The 22,926-nt window shown below is 37.2% G+C and overlaps 1 protein-coding gene across 2 annotated transcripts in view; it reads right to left on the bottom strand.

The window, feature by feature from the left end:
• osgin2 (oxidative stress induced growth inhibitor family member 2) overlaps positions 1-22,637 on the bottom strand; it is a 67,362-nt gene extending 44,725 nt beyond the window's left edge. Inside the window, exon 1 of one of the 2 annotated variants that reach the window (XM_039736265.1) lies at positions 22,225-22,637. The gene's annotated coding sequence lies outside the window, so the exon portion shown is untranslated. Of the gene's footprint in view, positions 1-21,702; positions 21,725-22,224 lie in introns of those variants that run through there. The other variant, XM_039736266.1, reaches the window with a different exon arrangement.
• Positions 22,638-22,926: the final 289 nt, after the last annotated feature.

The following is a 22,926-nucleotide window of genomic DNA, read 5'->3' on the forward strand; positions in this document are numbered from 1 at the left end:
TTTTTGAACTGAAGGTCCACCTCTCCTCCTTCATTGGTCAAGAGTCCTCTCTTCAACTCATAGGGTAAATGGCATATAAACAAAATATCATTTTATGTGGAATTGAAAAATTGATTGTTTTAACTCAAATGGAAAGGACATCTTCCTTTGGTAGAATATTCCAAGAAAACTCATAGATCTATTGTTACCAGGTTTTTATGGTTTAAGTGCATGTATGGCCCAAATTATTAGTGTCTCCTACAACTATAGCTGTACCTTCACTTATGGATCCTTTCATATTTTTAATTAGTGTCGGCAAGAATATGGTAGAATCTAAAAAAAGGCCAGTACCTGTGTCATGAAATTCAATGACCATTGGTAAAGTGATTTACCAAAGTAAATTGACACCCACTATAATAAGCCCACAAAGACTGCTTTTGTGATGTTTTACAGTTTACTTAATTAATTTTGTTCTTTTTCTTTGTTCATGAATTACTTACATGTAGGTATTAAATAACATACACATAATTTCTTTTATATTTTGGCTTCCTTGTATTGCCACAGCTGGACTAACACTTTGTTCGGCATAATGGTTTCTACTACCTTCATTAGTGAATAAGACCCCTTGGAACTCTGCTATTCCACTGCTCAATTGGTGGACCACAGGCTGGATTTGGCTCTAAAATAAATAAAATGATTGAATTGCAGTGTAGGAGTGCAGGTATTGTATCTATTATTGTAAAAGTCCTGCTTTTTTTAATGTAATGACGTTAAAATATGACTTCTACAGGGGAAAAGGCTTTCTCTATTGCAACATTTATTTTACTCTAAATTCATTCCAAAATACAAATACATGATTTGTGTTTGCTTTAAGAGGCTAGTAATGTAAATATATGAACAATCAGCTGTGAGTTGTAATTGCTTTAACTTGCATTACACATTTGAATGAATGTGTTACAAATGATAGCAAAACCAATTGGTTTTTAATGCAGCACTACACATAGCCCCAGAAAAGAAATGGATGTTTTGCATTTATCTGAAGGTAACAGACATGGATACAGTTGCCCTTTCAAATATCCATCCATATTCTAACTGTGTTAGCTGTATCTGTGGCTTTTCTATACAAGTAACAAAATGATCTGCTTTGGGATGCTCTGACCAGGGTTTTTAGGGTCGATACCAATCGATTAATGTTACCGGATTGTCCAACTCCGATACCGATTCAGATTTCTTTTTTTTTTTTTACCTCTTTAAAATATTTTTACACTTAGCTCCAGATGCAGAGAAGTGTTATGCTGTGTATTAATGTGTTAACTTTGTAGTGGTAGGGTGTTGTACCTTGTTAGCCATTATGGATGTAATGAGAAGTCAAGCAAAACGACACCTGTTATTGCCTAACTGAACAGACTACAATATGCAAGCTTTCGAGGCAACTTTGGTATTTTTATAATTAAACTGTAGACCACAGTTGTTACCTGTTCACCTGTTGTTTTATTAACAAAATTAAATTCTGTAGGCTAATTGTTCAATAAACATAAAATACTAAAATAAATAAAATTCCTTTGAAATACATACTATTAACTAGTAAAATATGTAAAGAAAATATTTACCCATAATACACATGGCATTAAAGAAAATAAACTGCTTCTCATAATAAGTTGTCATATTTTTTTAATTTCTTTTGTAATGTACTTATCTGAAACAAAGCTTAATTTCAAAAAGTAGTTTTCACCATTTGTCTAACAAAAGATATATATTCTCACACACTGATTCAATGAATTGCTATTAGCAGTTAAACATTGCTTAAATGTACTGTAAATATACGTGCAGGTTTTAATAATTTAATTGTTTAATCATTTATAATCATTAATTGCACTATACCTTTTTTGCCTTTAAAATATAAATTTTCTATATGTATACAGTTTTTTTTCTTCAGTATACCTGCTAGACATTCCTAATACTTGAGGTGTAATTACAAATATGGATTACCATTTTAATGGTATGTAGTATTTGTTTCTTACCAAAACTTATGCTGTATCCATCCATTATCCAACCTGCTATATCCTAACTACAGGGTCACGGGGGTCTGCTGGAGTCAATCCCAGCCAGCACAGGGCACAAGGCAGAAAACAAACCCTGGGCAGGGCGCCAGCCCACCGCAGGGCGCACACACACACACTAAAGACAATTTAGAATCACCAATGCACCTGACCTAATGTTTTTGGACCAATGGGAGGAAACCCACACAGACACAGGGAGAACATGCAAACTCCACGCAGAGAGGACCCGGGAAGCGAACCTAGGTCTCCATACTGTGAGGCAGCAGCGCTACCCACTGCGCCACCGTGCCGCCCAACTTATACTGTATGACACGTACAAACAAACAATAAAGAGTACAAATCTTTAAACAACTAAAAATGTATCAAATATACTGTACATATGTGATATTTATCAAGAATATACAAGGCTAATATGCTTAACAAGTTTACAAGTAAAAAAGACACATTTTACCATTAAGCTACCAAGCCTGTTGTTTACTAAGCAGCAATTTTAAATTCTTCTTTATCTTTCTCTAAGTTATAAATGATCTGCTATACTTAACAAAAGCTCACACACTGTCCAAACACAGACAAGCTGTGTTCATTTTAATTAAAGGAAAAAATACAATGGTCTTAATTTATTATTGTAGCTTTTCTTGGAGTTTGTGTAACTGCACAGGGCAGCTCCTTCGATTGCTTTTAATCAGTTTATTACTTTATTTTCTTTAATGTAAAGGCTAATATTCTGGTGTTATCTTTCTCTGATAAAATCTGCCTCACTGCCCTCTGTTTGCAGGAACTTTGCAGCAGAAAAAGACGTACGCTAGCTCAACTACCACAATACCTCACATAAAAGAACACTACAGATAAACTGAAAAAGCTTAGAAAAGTAGATGCAGAAAAAACAGGTTTTTGTAATCAAACAATTTACCGATGACATTTGTAGTGAAAGTCATCCCATTTAGATTGGCAGACGATCAATCGGAACATCGCTTGATATGCTCCATATGCTCATTCTAAAATAAAATGTATTTGTTTAGTGTTATACAACATATACATTAGCCAGACATCGACTCATACTGTAATGCTTTAAAGCATGAGGCAGACCACTCTGATGATATGTTCTCGAATGCATTAAAGGAAGGGCAGTCTCACTGAGACATGTAGTTAGCAGGTCAATAAAATGGCATACTTAGATTGCCAAATGCTGAAATTATATTGATTCTATGGAAGAGAAAAAATTATATATTAGCATAAATAGCAATAGTAATTAACAGTCAAGCAAATATTTAAATAAAAAATCAGTCATATTGCATTTTTTTTAAGCTTGAAGCAAAATCTAATATCAAAATAGAAAGACAACAACGCACAGAAACTGTCGAGGACAGGAGAAAGGGAGGTGTGAGCACCTGTGTTCAAAAAGTTAGGAAGCTAAAGAACGATATCAGTGAAAAATGGCCTTGGTAGGCATGTTAGAAGCCAGCTGGAATAGTGAATCAGCAGAGACAGCAAAGGGTATTGCTACATATGAGGTCAAGATGATGTAATCCATGAAAAATAAAATTAGTATATTCAAGCACTAGCATAAATAAATATAGAAAAATATATTAGAATTAACTTTAGTGCAGAAATTAAGGCAAGTCAAGCATGCCAAGCAAATGATTAAATAAAGGCATATGCCATATTTCTTTTTAATTAAAGCTTAGCTTTGGACACCAAATATACCAGCTTAGAAGGCCGAGAGGAAGCCAATAAATGGAAGAGAGGGATATCTGTACCGGCCTTGGTCAATAAAAAATAAGCAAAACAGAAACTGAAGATGGACAATAGACAGTAAAAATACCAGAGGCCAGCTGCAGGGGAAGTCAGGAGATAATAATGGTTACCATGAAAACTTGAGATATTGGCCAGACAGGTGCAGAAGGGAGTCAGAGAAAAACAGCAAATGAGCTAATTGAGTGAGGTCGGAGTGATAAGAAATGACTATATAAGTTTTGAGTTCTGAACTGCTCAGGGGTCAATCTCATTTTGCCAAATTGGGTTAAGTCCGTGTTATTGTTTTATTGCAATAAAGCTTTAAACTCTGTTTTCCTATCCTGAGTCCTAATAGCCTTCATTTTCAGGTAAAAAAGCCTCTTGGTGACAATTTTTCGCCACGACAATTCCTGAGATTTTAAAGCCAAAATAATGTTCATTAGTATAACTACTAAAACATAACAAATATAATGAAAGCACATATGATAAATGTTAATATCCACCTAATGTTTCCTCAATACAGTATACTGATGTAAGCATAAATCTCACAACAGTAAATATCACAAACACAACAAAGCGACTGTCTGACAAAGCTGTATGTGTAGTTACTAAAATTAGCATTAAAGCGTTTGTGTAAATGAGAATATCCTGAAAAACACTGCTATTCACCAATTTGTTTGGGACTGATATTATAATGACAATCATGAACTTTCATCTAGAGGTGATCGTTCTCAATCCAATTTTGTAACATTTTGAACTTAAGTCAAAACGAAGTCAAAAGACACCCACAAATCTACAAAAAACAGTACCCAAGCCTCCAGTGCTCAAACTGGATTCTCTGTATATGTCTTGGATGTTCTTACTGTCCAGGAAAATTATAAGCATGACAGTAGAGAGACTCATTACCATTTTCAGTTGGTTTGATTTGATGAAAGAATACAAATACAAAGCTGCTTCTACAAACACAGGGCAGCAGCTCTTTAAGGCTACACTCTCATACTGTAGCAGCTTCCACAACACACAATGAGCCAAAGTATAACATTTCCTGATCTAATGCATAAAAGTTCCACACTTTGAGAGTCTAATGACACTGTTGGGAAGTGAATACTTTTCCAGTTCATTCTAATAAAACATACATAAATTAATGGGTCAAGTAAGCCAAAATAGCACAGAATTGCTAAATATATCAAGTGAATGCCTGGAGGAATTGACTAGACTAGAAGATGTGACCCATATTAATATTACACAATGTCAATGTTAGCTCTGTACTGAAAATCATTTCTGGAAATATACAGTAACTCTTATTCATTTATTGTATATAAAATGGAAAATATAACTCACATCTTTAACATTTCCACCATATTGCAATTTTATTTATTTATTTATTTTATCTGCTGCCATAAAGCATTAAATATTCAAATAAGTGGTTAATACTTTGATGTTATTTTTTGAAAATATCTCCCAGAACATCACAAAGGCCACTGGATAACATTCTTATGAGATGCACTTACATGAGTTCCCACTTTAATTTATTTCTTGAACTACTCTGTTGTCCATAACAAAAGCCTACTCCTGTAGCAAAGTGCGTAAGGCAGGAACCAACAAGGACTGGATACTAATGCATAGGCACTTGTTCATACCAGGCTCAAAATATTTCTAAAAATTACCTTTATTCTGATTCTACACAATTCCTATTTTATGATTAATTACTGGCAGCCATACCAAATGCACTTGAGAACAGATCCTCCATCTGAAGATAAGCATGTCCAGTCCCAGACAGTACATTAAGATGGAAATATACTCACAAGCGAGGAGAGTGTGTTGAGCAGATGGAAAGAGTACTTTGAGAGGCTGATGAATGAAGAGAACGAGAGAGAGAAGAGGTTGGATGATGTAGAAACAGTGAATCAGGAAGTGCAACGAATTAGCAAGCAGGACGTAAGGGGAATGTGCAGGACTGTAGTAACTACATGGGGATAAAATTGATGAGCCACAGCATGAAGTTATGGGAAAGAGTAGTGAAAGCTAGGTTAAGAAGTGAGGTGATGATTACTGAGCAGCAGCATGGTTTCATGTCAAGAAAGAGCACAAAAGATGCAATGTTTGCTCTGAGGGTGTTGACAGAGAAGTATAGAGAAGGCCACAAAGAGTTGCATTGCGTCTTTGTCGACCTGGAGAAAGCATATGGCAGGGTGCCTCAAGAGGAGTTCTGGTATTGTATGAGGAAGTCAGGAGTGGCAAGAAAGTATGTAAGAGTTGTATAGGATATGTATGAGGGAAGTGTGACAGTGGTGAGGTCTGCAGTAGGAGTGACGGAGGCATTCGAGGTGGAAGTGGGATTACATCAGGGATCGGCTCTAAACCCCTTTCTTATTTGCAATGGTGATGGACTCGTTGACAGGCGATGATGTTTGCTGATGACATTGTGATCTGTAGCGATAGTAGGGAGCAGGTTGAGGAGACCCTGGAGAGGTGGAGATATGCTCCAGAGTGGAGAGGAATGAAGGTCAGTAGGAACAAGACAGAATACATGTGTGTAAATGAGAGGGAGGTCAGTGAAATGGTGAGGATGCAGGGAGTAGAGTTGGTGAAGGTGGATGAGTTTAAATACTTGGGATCAACAGTACAGAGTAATGGGGATTGTGGAAGAGAGGTGAAAAGAGAGGGTGGAATGGGTGGAGAAGAGTGCCAGGAGTAATCTGTGACAGACGGGTATCAGCAAGAGTGAAGGTCTACAGGACAGTAGTGAGACCAGCTATGTTATATGGGTTGGAGATGGTGACAATGACCAGAAAGCAGGAGAAAGAGCTGGAAGTGGCAGAGTTAAAGATGCTAAGATTTGCACTGGACATGACGAGGATGGATAGGATTAGAAATGAATACATTAGAGGGTCAGCTCAAGTTGGACGGTTGGGAGACAAAGTCAGAGAGGCGAGATTGGGTTGGTTTGGACATGTGCAGAGGAGAGATGCTGAGTATATTGGGAGAAGGATGCTAAGGATAGAGCTGCAAGGGAAGAGAAACAGAGGAAGGCCTAAGAGAAGGTTTATGGATGTGCTGAGAGAGGACATGCAGGTGATGGGTGTAACAGAACAAGATGCAGAGGATAGAAAGATATAAAAAAAAGATGTTTCGCTGTGGCAACACCTAACGGGAGCAGCCGAACGAAGAAGAAGAATATACTGTATTTGTACTGTGACCGCTAAGCCATTTTGAGATTCTTAGTAGTTGTTAACAACAACTCCTATTGGTATGGCATGACAATCAGAATTCGCAACACATTAGATCATCAGGGTACCAGTATAAAGGTCAACGTAGTGAACAATAAAGTTGTCCAAGATTATGGATAACTGCAAAAGCAAATTATGTGTACTTGCTTTAGATTTGATTTCTAGGGCTTGGAATCCTTCTACATTTTTTACTCTGAATTTCAGATTAACGATTGGCTTTACAGTAGTTTTAAAATTTAATAGTCTAAGTTATTTGACAGCAACAATATATGAACTATGAATAAATATGACCTTCATGGTAGAGCTCAGCAGAAGAAGACCTTTCCTCTTTCCAAGGCACAAAATCCACTACCTGGGGCCTCATGCATAACGGCGTGCGTAGAATTCGCACTATAACATGACGTAAGCACAAAAGCCGAAATGTGCTTACGCACAGAAAAATCTAGATGCAGGAATCTGTGCACACTCCACTTCCACGTTCTTCCTCTCCATAAATCCCGGTCAGCGTGAAAAGTAATGCTCGTGCACGCACCTTCTGTCCCACCCCCAACTCCTCCCAGAATTGCGCCTCTATGAATATGCAAATCAATATAAATCGCCCTTAAGCTTAGCCTTCTGTGAAAAGACAATGGAAAAAGCAAGAGGAAAAATGGAAGAATTTTAGAGAATACCAAGTGGAGGCAAGGAAAAACGTACTATTTGTTGGTTTAAACAGTGGTATAAACAACAAAAGGAAGCTGATCGCCTGACATAGTCGCACAGTGCCCAAAATAAAAAATAAGTTATCACATATCAAAGTCGCCGTGAAAAGGCGAGTTGTAGCCCACCGTCTGAGTGTCATATGAAGATTATTAGGGTACAGATAAAAAAAAACACAGTAGGAAAAAAGCACGAAATGTCAACTTCAATCTCGAAATTTCCACTTTAATTACATAGTTTATTTTGTCATTAAAGTAGAACATCAGTTAATTGACAACTTTCTCAAATCACATCATAATTAAAGTAGCATGTTAAATGCTTTTTTTTTATTTGATCTTTTGCTCTATATGTGTGAATCACTACATGCTTCCGCTTTCTCTTTCTCCGACAGGACACAAAATCCAAAACATTCATGATATTACAGCTCTCTGAATAATTAAAATACTGAGATGTATATGTGATATCTTTTTCATGACGATAGGAGTTAAAGCATGTTATTAAACAGGGGAATACAGTGCGTGATTGTGCGCAACCTTCGATGAAATTATTGTAGCAGTACTGTCTCTTTCAAACGTACTAATCTCCAATTCATGTCCTTACTTTTCTTTCTCCACATACCCAGTCGCCACACAATCAGCTCTGTAATAGATGTTAAGCCATCTGTAAGCTTACAACGACAATTCTTGAAAACTTTTAAGGAATACTGAAATATCGTTGTAGTACAAGTTTAATTATTCTATCCATCTATCCTTCCAGTGTCGCGTCAGCCCCAGAAAGAATACAGCAGAAGGTAGGATCAATCCGTGAACTAGCTAGCGCTGCAGAACCGTGTCCTCACATGTTTAATTATTAATAATACAGATTATTTAAATGAAGTTAAAGTTTTATCTATATAATATAATCAACATATTTTGCTGCATTTCATCTTAAAAATGATATCGTCATCATATGTAAATGTGCGCTTTATAAAGTGTTGCAGGTTGTGCAATATTATAACTGTAGTGCAAGTTTACAGTGGGGTAATTGTACTTATAAGTAGAACAGTTCTACAAGGAGCACTTGATGAACTGATTGACTGTTTCTGAACCGCGAGGTCTATACAGGAAAGGCTTTGAAACGTTTTGCCGTGGCTGAGGCAGGGTGGGCTTGATGCTGTATATCGATATTTCTCTTTCCGATCAGCTGCTGCTGTGATTCCCCACTCAGATACAGTGATATAAATACTCTGAGTGGTGCAGTGAGAGTAATATGGAAAAACACGATCCGCTATGGCAACCGTTAACGGAAGCAGCTGAAAGAAGAAAAAAATGGGTGCAGTGAGAGTAACAACGCTAAAGCAGTTATGGTATTTGGAATACTATAGCTATTCCCTGGACCATTATATTGTTACAAGTTAATTACAATCAGATGCATTACACTAATAAACAATATGCAGTTAGTTTCAGTTTATTTATAAAGCCGCAGCAGGAATGTGGCTCTAAGAAATAAAGATAAACTGCACAGTAACAGTAGCACTGCTTTGACGCTGGGTGCCACCAGTCTGCAAAACCGAGCGGAGAACTTACATACGACAAGGTATGAGGTACCGTGGAAAAGTGTGTGGCTTTACGCCAAGTGTAGGTTTTATACATCACGATTTGAACATGGAAAAGTTCTTACGCAACATTTCTGTGTGTACGCACCATTTATGCATGAGGACCCTGAAGTTTATAAATGAACATATAAACAAGCCTGATGCATGTTGCAAATGAGTGATATGAAATGATGAAGTAAAAATAGAACTTTATGGCCACAATAAGTTTGGAGAAAAAAGGTTGCCAAATTCCAACAAATTAACACTCCTCTAATTATTAAGCAGGGGGTGGGTTTGTGTTGCCCCCAAATGGCACAGGGAACATGTCATTGGTAGAAGGAAGAATGGATTCAAATAAATACCAGCAAATTCTGGAAGCAAACATCACACCATCTGTAAAAAAAAGAGGATGGGTCCCACAACAAGATAATGATACGAAACACACCTCAAAAGCTACAATCGAATACCTCAAGAGGCGCAAAGAACAGTTTTGCCATGGCCTTTACAGTCCCCCACCCTAAACATCATTGAAAATCTGTGGATAGAATTTAAAAGAGCAGTTCATGCAAGACAGCCCAAGAATCTTGTAGAATTAGAAGCCTTTTGCAAGGAAGAATAGGTGAAAATACCCCGAGTAAGAACTGAAAGACCCTTAGCTGGCTATAAAAAGCATTTACAAGCTGTGATACTTTCCAAGAACTAAGTACTGACCATGTCGGGTGCCCAAACATTTGCTTCAGGCCCTTTTAATTTTTTTGGTATTTTTAACCTGTATAATCTTGCTTAAAATATTAAAGAAAAGTGTCATTATTAACTTTTTCAGTTCATCTTCTGCTCACTTAACTATTCACAGTAATATACATTTAAGCAAGGGTGCCAGAAACTTTGCATACCATTGCTTTGGATTAGTGCTGAAGATCTTGAAACCAACTCTGTGACTTGTCTTACACAAATGGTGGCATGCATGTTTCCGTGTTCCGGGCTTCATTTTTAAACTTTTGGTTATGTTACAGCTTGAAATGTGATATAATGGCAAATGCATTTTTAGTCACAAGGTTATTAAGTTCAACTCTCCACTCCACAATTATGACCTTACAACAGTGCAGACCAGTATGCCTTGGCTGGCAGGGATACTTTCTCAGGAGCTCTTGTGTTTATCATAGCATTACTAATGACCAACTGATCTAAAGGTATGGATCTGATATGTAGTGATCCACATAATAAGTCAAACTACAATTAAGGGAACATGGCCCAGAACATGTATACCACAACCAAGGCCTGGGGGTGTTGTTCAATGGTGTCACACATGCGTGCATCGGGATCGCCAGGATGCTTCTGGTAAGATGACAAATACTGCTGCAAGGCAAGCATAGGAGTGGCTATTGCCTGAGTCATCTGAGCTGAAAGAAAAAGCTCTTGAAACCAAGCTGAGTTTTGTAAAATAAGACGTGTGGCCAAGACAGCACATGTTAATTTATTACTATTCTTTGACTTTTGCTCTCAAACTATCCATTAAAAAGGGATCAGCTGGTGTGGCACCCCAACAGTTGCACCCATGTCAGACTAAAATTTTACACTAGCAATTACCTGGTTACTCAAGCCGGCCCAGAGATGCTACATTAAAGTTTAATGAGACCATGGCCATGCAAATACAGAGCATAATGGGGGTAAGTGACCTGACAGAACTGACTAATACAAAGGATGACGTATACAAGACTAAAGTAAGGAGTCAGATTAAACTCTTATCCCCAGAAACCCTTTTCAAAAACATGGAGTGTGAATGAATTCTGTTGAACATCTTAGTTTTTGGAGATGGCAATAAGGAGCTGTGGATGAAAGTCTGCTGATACCTATCGGGGCAGCAGATATAAGACCAATTAATTTTACACTTATGGAAAAGGGAGCAGTCAAGTTAAAGAAGGAGACCTTCCATATATTCTTAGCAGGAATGTAATTGGATTTAATAGCACAACAGCCAATGAGAGTACCTAGGTATGAAATTAGCCTCAGAGGTTCTGACAACTATTCAATAACTCAGTAAGGGTAAATGGAATAGTGCCTACACCGTTCTGAGTTAGCAAAGGGAAATGTTCATCTTGATTTGAGAGATATGAAAGGAAGGATCACTTTGATGACCTCCTGAACCAGGTAGACCCTCCTTCCTTGAAATGAGATACAGGAGGCATCTGGAAGAGTAAGGTCCATTTCTGTTGCGGAGGTTACTGCTTTGACTGACATGCTCTACCATAGCACATCTTGTGAAATGAATAAAATATTGAAGGTGCTGTGCACTGCTAGAGTGTGATAGATAGATATATAGCTAGCTAGATAGCTAGATAGATAGATAGATAGATAGATAGATAGATAGATAGATAGATAGATAGATAGATAGATAGATAGATAGATAGATACTTTATTAAGGTGCCTCTTCAGTATTGCTTAAATTGTCAGAATGGGGTGGTGGTTCCCCATTTCCAAAAAGGGGTACTGAAATATCTCCTTAACATTAGAGTGATGGAAAAAAGTCTTTGGAGAATATAATAAAATCAGATTCCTGGTTATAGATAGATAGATAGATAGATAGATAGATAGATAGATAGATAGATAGATAGATAGATAGATAGATAGATAGATAGATACTTTATTAATCCCAAGGGGAAATTCACATATAAGAATAAAGGAACTCTATACTGATACTTTACAGTTTGCCGAAGCTGTTCATTGTGTGGATAAGAGAGAGCTTCTGACTGTATCCTTAGCCAGAGATGAAGGACATCCATTGCATTATGATTATTATATTGCATATTCCCATCATCAATAACAGATATGAATTGCTGGTACAGAACAAAAGGAAACAAAAAGTCAACATACGGTATCCATGGCATCAGGATTGCTGGGCTTACCCTCTATGATAGGATGAACAGCTTTAATAGTAATTACTGCTGATCCTGATTTAAGAGGACAAAGTTTTGTTAATTTTGGTTTCTAATTGATTAGAACGTGCAAGTAAGAATTCCACTTTACTCATGATAATAATCCACATTAATAAAGGGATAGATGTATCTGTGCCTGTGTGGTTGCTGTGTCTCTGTCATTCCAAAAGATAGTGCATCACAAACATTTTTAGTAATAAAAGGTATTGCGTTTGTCATTCCAATAGACAGCACACCACAAACATTTACACTGTTTTTACGAATCCCATTCCAAATGCCATATAACAGAGACATGCATATGGCTCTGTTATATGGCATTGTGCACTATAAACAAGATCTACAGAATAGGTAATGGAGCTAATGACCCGTTAAATCTATAACTTACTAAGATCTTTAGTCTGTAAGCATTTACTGTGAATAAAGTAATTAACAGTAAACTGCTAGCTGCTATGCTGTGCTGCTAGAGGATGATCAATGTAATGTCACTGATGGTCTCCTTTTTATATGAGTACTAAAAGGGTTTTTGCATTTCATTAAAGGAAAAGTTGAATGTATTAAATTTATTGTGATTATCAGCGACTGATTAATTATTACAATTATTTAGTAGATCTCTTTATTTAAATTGGCTTACAAACAAAAATGAATAACACAGTATTCTGTTTGCCAATAAAATTAAAACATAAAACATTTAATATTATAATTACAGTCTCAAGGTTAGAGGAAATCTAGAGGTCTAACAAAACCTGAGCAGGATGAGGGTTAATCTTCTCTCCAAGGATTCAGGAGGAAAGTGGATAAGATGGTGCCTGAGCAGCCCCAAGGTGGATTTTGAAGGAATTAGTTTTTAAAGTTGAACTTACTACTGGTTTGAGAGCTGGCTCACAACTTTAAACACATCCTTATCATAATATTAGCAATCCATATTTGATGGCCGTTTGTCCCTAACCAACCAAAGTCTGACCCTGTGTAAAGTACAAATGTCTGCATACACAACATTTGAGTTTGTTTTAAATTCCCAGTATGATTCTTAGCATTCTATTGTGGGTGTGGATCTACAGGAAAAGAGGTCACCTGATGACTCCGACTCTTTCGATACATTAACACAATGTCTTACTGGTATTTCTGAATGGATGAATAGTAATTTTCTCAAACTAAATAAAGAGAAAACTGAAATCTTAGTAATTGGCAATAATGGATTCAATGAGGTTATCAGAAATAAACTTGATGCACTAGGATTAAAAGTTAAGACGGAAGTAAAAAACTTAGGGGTAATTGTTGACTGTAATCTGAATTTTAAATCGCATATTCATCAGACCACTAGGACAGCATTTTTTCACTTAAGAAACATAGCAAAAGTTAGACCTCTTATATCATTGAAAGATGCTGAGAAATTAATTCACGCTTTTGTTTTCAGTAGACTAGATTACTGTAATGCACTCCTCTCAGGACTACCCAAAAAAGACATAAATCACTTGCAACGAAAAGAAAATCCGAACACATTTCTCCAGTTTTGATGTCACTACACTGGTTACCTGTGTCATTCAGGATTGACTTTAAAATACTGCTTATGGTTTATAAAGCCTTAAATAATCTTGCCCCATCTTATATATCGGAATGCCTGACACGTTATATTCCAAATCGTAACCTTAGATCTTCAAATGAGTGTCTCCTTAGAATTCCAAAAGCTAAACTTAAAAGAAGTGGTGAGGCGGCCTTCTGCTGTTATGCACCTAAAATCTGGAATAGCTTGCCAATAGAAATTCGCCAGGCAAATACAGTAGAGCACTTTAAAACACTGCTGAAAACACATTACTTTAACATGACCTTCTCCTAACTTCACTTTAACTTAATCTGGATACTCTGCATGTTCAATTCATCACAATAACTATTCATAGTGGCTCTAAAATCCGTACTGACCCCAACTCTCTCTTCTGTTTCTTTTTCCATTTTCTTTGTGGTGACGGCCTGCGCCACCACCACCTACTCAAAGCATCATGATGCACCAACATTGATGGACTGAAAGCCAGAAGTCTATGTGACCATCATCATCAGGTCCTTCCATGAAAACCCTAAATACAAAGAGGACTGTTTGACTTATGTTAGGTAGATTGCCCAGAGGGGACTGGGCGGTCTCGTGGTCTGGAACCCCTACACATTTTATTTTTTTTCTCCAGCTTTTGGAGTTTTTTTTTGTTTTTTCTGTCCACCCTGGCCATCGGACCTTACTTATTCTATGTTAATTAATGTTGACTTATTTTTATTTTTTATTGTGTCTTCTATTTTTCTATTCATTTTGTAAAGCACTTTGAGCTACATTTTTTTGTATGAATATGTGCTATATAAATAAATGTTGATTGATTGATTGATTGATTTGTCTCTGGTGCTTGAGCCACACTCGTTTCAGAGATATTCAAATCGCACACGACCCATTCCCATTCAATGCAATGGTGAGTCACGACTCTACTTGACCCAAAAACAGGTAACTCATGACCCAAAATGGGTCCCGACCCACATTTTAAGAATCTATGCTCCAGAAGATGGTATAATGCAAATTTTAGAATAGCTGCACAAATTCTGATAACTGTATATGGTGCAAAAAAATAGATAAATTATTCGAAAAAATGTTCCTCAATGTATCAATGATATATCACAAAGAAAAATATTGCAATACTCAACTGTATCAATTTTGCTCCTTCCTCCATTAGTTAGAAATTCGGAAATGACACTAAAATCTGATGTAGAGGAAGTAACGATGAAGCAACAAAATTAATTAATAAATACCTGAACAGCCTTCAGGGCAGCACAGTGGTAGCACTGTGTGTTCTCCCCATGTCTGCATGGGTTTCCTCTGGAAGCTCCGGTTTCCTCCCACAGTCCAAAGACATGTGGCGATCCTAAATTGTCCCGTGTGTGTGTGTGTGTGTGCCCTGCAATGGGCTGGCGCCCTGCCTGTGGTTTGTTCCTGCCTTGCGCCCTGTGCTGGCTGGGATTGGCTCCAGCAGACCCCCGTGACCCTGTGTTAGGATATAGCAGGTTGGAAAATGACAGACTGACTGAACAGCATTCAAAATTTGTCAAACATTTGGAAAGTGCAGTTAAATATTGGAGAGTGTTGCTTGCACCTGGTGCACACAAACAAATTTTAAATACAAATTAAAAATGGACAAAACTGACTTACAGGAAACTACTTCTGAAAATTATTTACTGATTAACATTTTTGCAAAATTCTCATTGTCTAGGCAATGTGCAGAAGTAATTAAAAAAGCAAACATGTTACGTTAGCCTGTATAAAGTGTTGAATAAGTAAAAGGATTTTATGCTCACATTGTATAATGCGATCTGGAGTACTGTATATTGTTCTAATCGCCACACTGTAAAGTAAATGAAGCAGCAATGTTATAAGCCATGCACTCTATACAGACTGGAATCAACTTGAACTCAAGAAGAGGAACTAGGTACATTTGAGGAGACGTCCATGTCCCGCTCTGACATGGTAAGTAAATTAAACTTCTTTAGTCTTGAATAAAAAAGGCAACTTGAGGACCTAAGCCTTCAAAATGTTCAAAAGGCATAAAAAAATTATTTGAATTATTTTTATCAAATAGCGAATTGCATCACACACTCAAGGACAGCAGTGAGCATTATGGGACAGAGCATTTAAGACTGAGACCAGGAAGTGTTCCTACTGTATATACAAAAGGTCATGGAAGTCTGGAACTAAATACTGAGTCATGTAGCTGAAAGAGGAACCTTGACAACTTTTAAAAGTATCTGCATATTTGGTGAACTTAGCTATTAGCCAAATGAGTTTAAAGAACTGAATAGTCTTGTCTTATTTGTAACATTTCTTATCGTCTTTCTTATAACCTGGAATTTATTAGGAACCATGACAATGGAAGCGTTTTGGATGTGTCAATAGGGCAAGGGGTAAAATCTTTGTCAACTGTCAGAGAATATATTGTAAAATTGTTTTTTCCAAATATGGATATTGGAAAAGTCAGGGATAACTGCATGTCATTTTACTGAAATGAAAGTAAATATTAATTTTTTTCTACTGTGCCAGGATCTAAAATATTGAAGGTAAATAGAATGCAATATAATTATATGATATATGATCTATATCTATCTAATATATATATTTTTCATTTGTTCACACCTCTTTGTTTCATTTGGAACTTTTTGTTTGCCACATTTATTATGTGTTTCTTGTGTATCCCACAAGATTACATTATGTGCGAGTATTCCAAAAGTAACACTGGTTGCTATGCGACAGTAACCATTTTAAGGAGCCTTGTGTATTTATAAGCCAGTTTGTTTATTTTTTTCCAGTGCTTAGACTTAGCCCAAAACATTTACCAGTATCTTTCTCACTACATATTTGTCTTCATTTTTAATTAATTTCTTGAATTAAAGAAAAAAAACAGGAAAGTAATATCTGCCTTTGCAGTTTAAATTAAATTAAAAATATATTAGAAGACATTGTGATCATAATGGATCATCTCTCCAAGGTCCAACACATCAAGCTCAAAAACAGATCATCAATTCTGGCACCCCTTGTAGCTTTACTGGACCTGCTTAAAGTACATTTGATGAAGAGGAATGTATTTAGGTTTAGAAAACATTCACCTAGACCAGGTGTCCTCAATCACAGTCCTGGAGGGCCGCAGTGGCTGCAGGTTTTTGTTCCAACCCGGTTACTTAATTAGAAAGCAATTCTTGCCAATAATTTAATTTCATGGCTTGTTAGTGCTTTAACTCTGCTATGTCAGGTCATTCTCATATCCGAGATTTTCTTCCCCTTTCTTAGGATATCATCCAAATATTTTGAAGTCTAAAATGGAGGAGTAATTCTCAGTCTTCACTTTCCCTCCAAGTATTTAATTAAACCCAATAGTGCATGATAAATACACACAGGTGTAAATGGTAACAAACTAAATGGAGAATTGCTGGTTTCTTTTATCATTTGTATTTTATTGCTAATTAGGAGTACTGTAATTGAAAACCAAGAATACAGCTCTTTAAGACTAAAATTAGCAAGAAGGGTTCCACTAAAGTGAAGCAGAAGTGTTACTTGAGCAATGAGTGCTTCTTATTATGCAATTGCGTTGGAGCAAAAACCTGCAGCCACTGCGGCCCTCCAGGACCATGATTGAGGACCCCTGACCTAGACAGTTAATTCTATTCTGAAAAACAAATGCAATTGAATGAAATAATAACATTAATATTTACTATAAATTATAGCTGCTACATCACACCTCCAATGATTTCGTTTAAATGCTGGTTACTGTCTGTATGGCATTTGAACATTGTGCTATGTATACAGATTCCTGTTTCCATCCACATCCCAAAAACATGTACTTTAGGTTGCACCTCTAAACTGGCCCAATGTGAGAGTGTGCATGAACATGTCCATCAATTAACTGGTGTCCCACCCAGCGCTGCTCTCTGACTTGCCCTCAGAACTGTTAGGAACAGCCTCCAGCTCTCTGACTCTATAACTGAATAAAGCATCTTTTGAAAATGGATGAATTAAAGGGGGTATAAACTGTATGGGAGTCTAATGACCATGGGCAAAAATCAAACTATGTCAGGTACTGATGAACATCTTCTATGATACAAGACAACAGCAATTTCAACAATGTATTCTTGATGTAGAAGGAAATTTTAAAAAAACATGGAAGGAAGGAGGTAGACATAGGCAGACAAGCAGATTCAGAAAGAGACCATTTCAGAAATACTACAGAAATCCATCCAGTGAAGGGGAGCATACTATAAAAATTCATTGTGAGGTAACATTAGTGGTCCACATCTATCAGCATGTCAGTGAGAAATCCCTGTGTCAAATATCGGAATATAGTTTGTGCTTTATAGTGATTGTGTCTAAGCTGTATCCCTACCATGTTTACTTTTTGCCCTTGCATTGCTAGCACATTTCTCTTCTCACTCTTCTCAGGCTTTCCTTTCTGCGATTTGCTTTCAATTGTCCTAGTACTGTGCAGAATTAAATTGTTGCTGTCCAGCACACAGCCATGATCATATTAAACAGAGTACTGTTTTTGATTCACATGGCTCATAGTTTATTTTGCTGTGCTAAAGTTCATTAACTCAGTCGTCGCTCTTTCACAAAAGCTAATTATAATGTGCTTTATTGAGGCTCAAACCTTTTAAACTCCTGATATGAATGTGCCATTGTGCAGTGACAGAAACAAATCCCTTCACTCGCGTACTGATTTGTTAAATAATCCTTTATGCGATGTTTATTTCTTTTCCCCTTTTAATTTCACACTGGCACGCTGACCGTCTGTACTACTCCATCACAACTGTTTTCCTTTTCTGGCTGTTTACATTTTTCATTCAAAGAGAGACAAGTGTAAAATATTTCACCACTCTGTGGCGAAGGTCAGTACGCTATTCAGACCCTTTAAACAAATAAACCTGAAGGAGCATTTTAGTACAGTTATCCAGTGAGCAAATACTTACCTCCTTTACCTTTTCATCTATGCCTTGTTGCATTATTTGTTTTGAAGGTTCCTGCATTAATGGCGTCCCCTAGCATTCTTAGTTGCAGCTCTTTTATCAGTTTGCTTGCTTCCAGCTTTATCCGGCTGTTGTACTAAAACCCAAACATAGTTTCTAGTAACCCAAACCTGCCTGCTGATCTTATTGCCATTTCAGCATTTAACCGATAACTGAAGTTATTCTTTCTCTTTTCATTTTGATACCTACAACAGGATGCAGTTAAATACTGTACACAGGTTCAAGCAAAGTGGTATTATTTACAATAAATGGCCTTGTTCTATTTGTAACTTGAAAATTTAGAATGTGGCCATCTATACTGAAGTCTTAATGAAAGATTTTCAGATTACTCACATTTTGGGAAAATAGCCATGTCTACTGAGAGTAGTACAATAGCTTGAAATTACTCGATTTAATTCAAATCATTCTTATTAAGCACACTTTTACTTTACAGCCCGCATAGCACACAATAATTAAACATAGTTGTGGCTTATGGGGGTACGCATAAGCTGACCTGAAACAAAAAAGACATAAAAAAGTCCAGAGTGGAATAAAAATGTGTGCATTTTATTACAAAAGTGGACAGAATAAACAGATAGAAGCAAATCAGACAGGATTCTTCCTTAATATAACACATTAGATGTCTAATGCACTTAACTACCACTTATTACTCCACACATCCCTTCACAACACCTCTCATACCATCTCCTGCCTGTTTTGGCCTTCCTTCCTCCTATGAGTTAAGCACCTATCATCTAACTTCCTCACGCCATACTTACCTGTTTTATGAGCAGATGGGGTTTTTAAACCCCAGTCTGTTAGAATTTCTGGGGTCACTTCAAACCTCCTCAGAATAACATCTATAGTAGAGCAAGCCCTAGCCTTTATATGCAGAAAGAATAAAAGAACAGACCACTCCATAGTGGCTTCAGTTCTCTATCAAACCCCAGATCTAATATTAACCTTAAAGCACCAGAACGCCATGGCAGCCCAACAACTGCACCCCCTTGCTGGACAGCTGTTTTACAAATATAAAAAGAACAAAGAAACACTGTATGGAATATATAGTATTTGCTTTTAAATACAAACTAGGTCTGCCACATTTTGAACAATATCATTGCATAAGCAAACAATGATAATTTGAACTGGATAGGATCAATTCTTTCCTTCTTTTTTATTGCATGTTTGAAAGGAGATGGAGCTTGTTTGTGTAGCACTGCATCCACAGCACAAATCATCCCTCTATGGCATAGTCATCAATTATAAGACACATTCAGTCACACCAAACAAATTTGGAATTCCCAATTTATCTAAAAAGTCATCTGTGGAATAACATAAGAGTATCTGAAGAAACCCCAGTTAGTCAAAACCTGGTCTTTGGAAATCTGTGGTACTATTGTAGTTGGAGCCACAGCACTACTTTGCCACCCTACTTTACCAATTTTAATTTACCGGTATATGTCAAATTCTATCTATATTAGTATTTACACTATGCTATTCTTCAACCCCTAACAGTAGCAGCCGAAAGAAGAAGAAGATTCTTCAAGCCTTCAGGCTGAGATAGATAGATACATAAATAAATACCATTTGGTCCGTCAGGCATGTTTGTTTAGCTAATAGCTATGCTGTCTCAAAATAACTAAGCTGTGCCATTCTATGTACACAATTCAAATTCTTACCTAATCTAAATTTTATGTAAATTGATACACAATTCAAATTCTTACCTAACCTAAATTTAATGTAAATTGATACACAATTCAAATTCTTACCTGACCTAAATTGAATGTAAATTGAATAAACAGTTTTAGAAAAATTATTCACATTACATAAAACAGATAGACATGAACATGATTTAGAAAATATGTGATAAATACAGAGATGAAAGGCACGATCAATAGATAGATAGATAGATAGATAGATAGATAGATAGATAGATAGATAGATAGATAGATAATAAAAAAAACAGGCTAATGTATCTTGTCAATCCCTAATTACCTGACTTCAGCAAAATGTCACCCAGTCAAGTTTTAAAGGTACTTATAACCTACTATCCCATTTGATCATTTATTCCTTACATACTCTGAGTGAAGACAAACCTTCTAACGATTCTTCAGTTTACCCTTTACCAGCACACTGTGCCCCAGTGTTCTTGTTGAAGAAGTCATTTGAAAACATAGCCGGAATGCAGTAAATTAATTCATTTCATAATTTTCAACACTTCAGTCATGTCTTCTAAACCGAAAAGATTCAGCACATCTTTTCTCTTAAGCCATGGAATCAGTCTAGCTGCTCTTCCCAGGAACTTCTTTAGTGAAGCATTATTTCATTTGTATTACCCAGGCATAACTGCACATCATCCAGATGTAGCCTGATAAGTATGTTAAACTTATTGCTTTAGAATAAACTCTTGATTTTGTATTTCACACTTTGAGCTATGTACCATACCAAATTCTGGCCTTGCTATTAGCTTATGTATGACAATTATGAAAAGAAATATACAAGACAGATACGCATGAAATACAATATTTAAGATCGCTATGAAAGTCACTACATAAGACAGATAGATGATTGCTCCAATAATACAATTACTGCACCATTTCACTTTCGCGACCTCGGGGATATTATTACCCATTACGTTGTTCGATTACAATCCTGGTACACAAACGCTAGAATGACAGGCTGTTCATTTAAATTTCCTTTGACTTTACTACGCGATAGCCAGAACTTTGCTACAGTATTATCTCATCTCATCTTCCCATCCGCTTTTCCTGGTCCGTGGAAACACTCCACTCATCCCAGGCCCCTAAACATACAGAACTACACTCTGCACACACGTAATAGACGCAATGAGTGTGCATTAGTAATAAATCCTGAACATAAATCGTTATTACATTTTTATTGAAATGCACAGTAAAGCGTGTGGCAATTTGCAGTACATTCAAATCCTCCACACGTGATTTGCCACGGCTACACATTACCTCGCCTCAAAATGTCTTCAACTTTTAAGATTGCTCCTCAGTTTCACGGTGTACACACACGCCGATTTCAGACGCTCAACATTGGTAACATACTTGATGCCCCACTACCTCCACCCACCCCAACCCGGAGTACTATAAAGCACGTCATCTCGATTGAAATTAGTGTCCAGCAAAGACAGGTAAATAATCATAGATGAGGTATTTAAATAGTTCTCTTTCTGTATACACGTAATCTTATAGTACTCTTATAAAGAGCAAGTGCAGCTTTTATTTTTGAACAATGAAACGATATGAGACGGCACGCAGTCGTGATCACGTACAGCATCACGCCGACATCAGCCAAGCACTCACTGCTTCTTGATACGAAAGCCCAGTATATTGTGTGAAACGCCGGCACGATTTAATGTGACAGTCTAGGACATTGGGTGCGTCATCACAGGTTTAGAATTAAAAGTGACAGGATGACATCAGGGCTGCGGCCTCACCTGCTGTAGAAACCGGACAGCACTCGTACCCACTTACCTCAGCATCGTAACGAAGAGAGAGAGGGTCGCTTGCCGCAGTAAGCCTCGCATCTCACATCCCCAAGATGTATAAATACATACGGCCAGCAGTGGGAGGTTCTTTTTGGAAGTCAGGCGGCGGAAGAGCGGAGCTCTCCTTGACAGGGACTGATAATCCATTGAGGCGCACTCTGTTGGTTGCCGCTCCCGGTTTGCGTGAGCGCGTGCAGGGCACGACGGCGGCACTTGATGCCCCACCGCCAAGAGGATGGCTGGCTCCTGAGATCCAGAAAACCCGCCGGGACGCATTCCCTCTAAAAGCGGCGGCGGAAGAGAGTGGCAAGCAAGGACTGCAAGTTTTTAAAACTCTTGCACATGACTGACACATGCAAGCTACAAAAGGCAGGTTCCAATATGTGCAAAACTTAATAATGGCAAACATGTTCACTGTAATTTCTACTACCGTCACTAGTATTCGTGAATCTGTTAATCCGTTACTGCTGTGGAACACAACTTTTAGGGAATGCTTTGTTTGATCCCAAGTCCTACAAGGCAGCATTAACAAAGTAGTGGCTACCTGTAGTGCACCTAAGAAGCACTTAAGAAAAGCCTTGTTCGTGTTACATTGCAGTAAAAGATCGACTGTTGCATTGACTGCTAAAAATGTGTTTTGTGAAAAAATCTTACAGTACATGATGGAGAGGAACAGTTCTCGTTTTTG

Source organism: Polypterus senegalus, chromosome 15, assembly GCF_016835505.1.
Source record: "Polypterus senegalus isolate Bchr_013 chromosome 15, ASM1683550v1, whole genome shotgun sequence".
NCBI lineage: Eukaryota > Metazoa > Chordata > Cladistia > Polypteriformes > Polypteridae > Polypterus > Polypterus senegalus.